Here is a 5,755-nt window from a genome sequence, read left to right as displayed (position 1 = left end):
TTCATCTTTTTTGATGTCTCGTTTTGACACCTTTCTTATCGCTGTGTCCCCCTCTCCCCTGACTTTCAGTCCAAAGGGGTCTCGACCCAAAACGTCGCCCATTCCTTCTGTTCTGGAGAGCTGAACATTATTAGACTTTTAGAGATACAGCACGGAAACAGGCCCTTCGGCCCACCAAGTCCGCGCCGACCAGGGATAACTCCAAACACTAGTTCTATCCTACACACTTGGGACTATTCAAAGAAGCCAATTAACTTACAAACCTGTACATCTTTGGAGCGTGGGAGGAAACCTGAGCTCCCAGAGAAAACACAAGCAGTTACAGGAAGAACGTACAAATTCTGTGCAAACAGCAACCCCAGTCAGGATTGAATCCTTGTCTCTGGCGCTGTAAAGGCAGCAATTCTATCGCTGTACCACTGTGCTGCTCAATTATCATGCCATACAGAATAAACATAGAACCCTTCAGTCCACCAGATGTTAGGGGAGTCCAGAACCAGGGGCCACAGTTTACGAATAAGGGGTAAGCTATTTAGAATGGAGATGGGAAACACTTTTTCACACTGAGAGTTGTGAGTCTGTGGAATACTCTGCCTCAGAAGGTGGTGGAAACCGGTTCTCTGGATACTTTCAAGAGAGAGCTAGACAGAGCTCTTAAAGATTGCGGATATGGGGAGAAGGCAGGAACGGGGTACTGATTGTGGATGATCAGCCAATGGCGGTGCTGGCTCGAAGGGCTGAATGTCCTACTTCTGCACATATTGTCTATTGTCTATTGTCATGTCTATGCCAAGTTAAACTAATCTTCTCGTCTGAAGAAGGGTTTCGGCCCGAAACGTTGCCTGTTACCTTCGCTCCATAGATGCTGCTGCACCCGCTGAGTTTCTCCAGCATTTTTGTGTACCTTCGATTTTCCAGCATCTGCAGTTCCTTCTTAAACTCTTAAAAACTAATCTTCTCCTTCACTTTGTGTCCTGTTGTGTATCGGCCATAATCTGCAGAATCTGCAGTTCCTTGTTTCTACAAAGTTGGTTTGGGTTTGGGTCAGGATTTAATCTAATACTCAAACAAATGTCTCATGTCCATCCAGTTGAAGTGCAGACCTGCCTTGGCTGTCAAACTGCTAAGAGGGTGATTTACGATCACCAAGTATTGCATTAAAGCCCCATCCATATTTATTTAATGAAAATCCATCCGTTCTTCACAGTGACATGTATCAAAATATCTATCATTTTATTAACTCGATATGTGGGCTTTGTCACTCAATGAGAGTGGCATTTGGCAGCTCGTCTTAGACAGCCTCTGACCACGGATTGACTGATCCTTGTGTTAACTGGACCTTGCAACATTGGGGTGAAAATCGAGAACAGAATCTGATCACCTTCACGTTAAAGATATGAAGAATGTCTCCAAGTCTCCTTGGTGGACCTCTGCAGCCATCAAACCTAAAAGGCCATCAAACCTTCTCATTTATTGGAGATAGGAGAGGGTACCTTCTGTAAGGAATAGATGGGAAAGTGGGATAACAGGTAGGAAGGAACTGCAGATGCTGGTATATACAGAGGATAGACACAAAGTGCTGGAGTAACTCAGCGGGTCAGGCAGCATCCTTAAAGATTGCCGGATTGCTGGTCCTGGTTTGTTTTGGCCTTTTCCTACCACCATTTTCACCCGTCCCCTCTCTACTTTCAGTCTGAAGAAGGGTCCCGATCCGAAATATCAACCATCCCTTTTCTCAAGAAATGCTGCCTGACCCACTGAGTTTCTCCAGCCCTTTGTGTCAGTCTAGTGTAAAGGGGTGATCGATGGTCGGCAAGGACTTGGTCTGTTTCCATGCTGTGACTCCAAACTAAGCTCAAATAAACACATCTACATCCTGCAAAGTGCAGAGAGACCATATAATGCCTGAATACTAATGGACCACAAAATATCAATTGGCAAAATGTAATAGTCACATTTCCAATGCATTAGTGGAGATGTAGGACATATTGCAATATGCACTGGTTGATTTGAAACAAGATGTAATGGTTCTCCTTTGCACATGTCGACAGTAAAACTGTCATCTCTTCTGATAATAATGCAGCCACTTGCACTCAGCAGCGCATTCTAATTGCACTCGGCAGTGGTCTATACTCTTTGAAGGTGATCTTTGAAATGTAACAGGAACTTTGCACTCATGTGTTTCTGCTCAAACGACTCTGACATTGCAATGATCCATTCCAATTGCTGGACTCTGCAACATGGAAACTGCTGAAGTGGAGAAAGTACCTTTCAAGAATACTCATGCTACAGTTGCTGCCCCCTGCCTCAGGAGCAATTTGGTGGGAAGTTTAGTGGAAGCTGTATTTCTGTGTGTAATCTGTACCTGTAAGGGCGGCACAGTGGCGCAGAGCGGTGGAGTTGGTGCCTCACAGCACCAGAAACCCGGGTTCGATCCTGACTAGGGGTCTTGTCTGTACGGAGTTTGTACGTTCTCCCCGTGATCCGCGTGGGTTTTCTCCGGTTACCTCCCACATTCCAAAGACATACCGGTTTGTAGGTTAATTGGCTTGGTGTAAATTTAAAATTGTCCCTCGTTTTTTGTTGGACCGTGTTAGTGTGCGGGGGATCGCTGGTCAGTGCAGACTCGGTGGGCCGAAGGGCCTGTTTCCGTGCAGTATCTCTAAACTAAACTAAACTAAAACTAATTGAATAAGCACTCTTCAACGGGTGGCCACATCTAAAAACTGACGTGGAAAGTGGTGTCACAGGTGGATAGGGTGGTCAAATGGCTCTTGACACATTGGCCTTCATCAGTCAGAGTATGTTACAGTTGTGTAAGACAGAGATGAGGCCACATTTAGAGTATTGTATTCAGTTTTGGTCACCCTTTTCTAGGAAAGATGTTGTCAAGCTGGAAAGGTGCAGAGAAGTTTCACAAGGACGTTGCCAGGGCTCAAGGGCCTGAGCTCTTGGGAGAGGTTGAGCAGGCTAGGACTCTATTCCTTGTATTTCAGGAGGATGAAGAGTGATCTAATAGAGGTGGACAAGATCATGAGAGGCATAAATAGGGTAGACAAACCAGAGTAGGTTCAACCTAGTCCTCAGGTACTGTCCATTTGGATTCTGCACATTCTGCCTGTGACCGCGAGGGTTTCCTATGGTTTCCTCCCGCATCCTTAAGACATGCGGTTTTGTAGGTTAATTGGTCCTCTATAAATTGACCCTAGTATGCATTGAATGGATGTGAAAGTGGGTTAACATAGAACGAGTGTGAACAGGTGATCGATGGTCGGCGTGAACTCGGTGGGCCAAAGGGCCCGTTTCCAAGCTGTACCTCCAAACTACACTCAACATCTGGATCTTTGTGTTCATCAGCATGTGACGTTCTCAGTGCAGCTGCTGCCTCAGCTTTGGCCACTGGATCAGTGGAAAGAAATGGAAGCAATTCCATTTGGACAGCCACAGTTAGCTCAAAGCATTACTAATTGTTGGCTACCTGTTAGATTTTGCGATTTCCTCTTCCAAATTATACAAAAAACCATGAGGACGTGTGATAACGATTCGAAAATGTGAAATGTGAATTTCAAAGTGTAATGGGACGTACGTTGTGATAGTTAAAAAAGGCATTACCACCTTCCTCCTTCCATTGTGCTTGAGAACAAAGGGAAGAAATAAAACTATTGCCTTCCATCACAGAGGAGGTGTTGGAGATTCACTGTGATGGATGTTTATGTAAAGTGTGTTAAGTGTGGGTCTTGATTTTTTTTGTAATTGTTAAGACTGTAGAAAATGCAATTTCGTTCAAAACAAGCTGTTTGAATGACAATAAAAGGCATTCTACTCTATTCTATTCTATTCTAATTAGCTCTCATCTAGGAAGATGCAGTGCATTAAGGGCCTGTCCCACTTACGTGTCCTTGGCACACAAATTCCGCGACCACGTCGTTGCGTTGAGGTGCACGGGCATCATATGGCTGCACGGGGCCGGTTCAACTGAGAAGCGCGAAGGGGTATATAGTTGTGCACGACATCGCGCGGCGCTACAAAATTTTTGTAGCGAACGAAATCTTCGCGAGCCAACGGCCTGTCGCGTAACTGACGGCCAAAGTGGGACAGGCCCAAGACCCTGGCATGACGCAACGTCTCACCTCCAACAGCAGCAGAAGCAGGCAATTGCCAAGCTCGGCCTGGGGCTCACGGCCGTTGTGGATCCGGATCCGCCCCACTCCTACTCCCAGAGCGGAGAGGCGCGTACTGTACAGGCTGCTCCTGCACACTCTCCACTTCCTCGCCCTCGTCTTTCGTCCAGGCACACCCTGGCGGTCCGTGTTACCACCTGACGAGGGGAGCGGTCCCCAGTGGAGGTCTATCTACAAGGGAGTCCTCCCCCTTTACATCGGGGACCTGGGGTGGAGAGTATTGCACAAAGCCGTGGCCTGTAATAGGTATTTGAGCCGGTTCACGGACTCTTCCCCTGCTTGTCATTTCTGCGGTGAGGAAGAGACCGTGTTCCATGTGTACATAGAGTGTGAGAGGTTGCAGCCACTGTTCGAATATCTGAAAGGGCTGCTCCTCAAGTTTTGGCTACATTTTAGTCCAACACTATTAATTTATGGGCACCCAGTGCAGAGGGGGGAAGGATGGGAGGGAGGAGGGGGTCTCCCTGTCGGTCTGCTCCTGGGCCTGGCCAGGATGGCCATTCGCGGGTCCAGGCAGCGGGCAGTCGATGGCCGCACACCGGTCGCCTGCCTGCCCCTTTTCCGGGGTTACGTCCGAGCTCGCGTGTCCCTAGAAAAGGAACACGCGGTGTCCATGGGGACTGTGGAGGTCTTCTGTGCACGCTGGTCACCACAGGAGGTTGAATATATTATCGATAAGACTGTTAATATTTTAATTTGATAAATTTGTTTAAGTGTTAAGAGGGAACACGTGGTGTCCATGGGGACTTTGGAGGCTTTCCATGAATACTGGTCGCCGATGAAGGTCGAGTGTTTTGTTGATAAACGGAACACTCGACCTTCAACGGCCATTCGTGGGTCCAGTTGACGTTGACGTTATTAATTTGACGATCATTTGTTTGTAAACTGTCAGCATAGGCAGTCTTTGATTGTGTTAATACTCTATGTTTATTTTTATTTTTTGAATAAAAGTAGTTTCATAATTTTTTTTAAAAAAATTAAAAAAGGGCGGGGCCAAGAAAAGTGAAAATAGACACAAAATGCTGGAGTAACTCAGCGGGACTGGCAGCATCTCTGGAGAGAAGCAATGGGTGATGTTTCAGGTCAAGCCCCTTCTTTCAGACTGAAGAAGAGTCTCGACACGAAACGTCACCCATTCCTTCTCTCCAGAGATGGTGCCGGTCCCGCTGAGTTACTCCTGCATTTTGTGTCCATCTTCAAATGACTCCACGTGCTCCAGACGGCTGTGCGGGCGCATGAAATTGCGAGCGACCTTCGCGGGACCATCGCGCTTCAACGCGACCGCGAGGTCACGTAATTAGCGTGCCAAGGACACGTAAGTGGGACAGGGGCTTAAGGGGCATAGAGCCATACTGCATGAAAACAGGCCCTTCAGCCCAATTTGCCCCATCTACACTAGTCCAACCTGTCTGCGTTTGGCCCATATCCCCCTAAACCTGTCCTATCCATGTACCTGTCCAAGTATTTGTTACAAGCTGATGACATTTCCTTGTGTCAAACGTAACACACAGAGTTGCCTAAGTTTGAAACAAAAGGACACAAAGTGATAGAATAACTCCGCAAGTCAGACAGCA

This window comes from Amblyraja radiata, chromosome 5 (assembly GCF_010909765.2).
Source record: "Amblyraja radiata isolate CabotCenter1 chromosome 5, sAmbRad1.1.pri, whole genome shotgun sequence".
Taxonomy (NCBI): Eukaryota; Metazoa; Chordata; class Chondrichthyes; order Rajiformes; family Rajidae; genus Amblyraja; species Amblyraja radiata.
The sequence above is the reverse complement of the archived record's forward strand: the minus strand, read 5'-3'. Positions refer to the sequence as shown.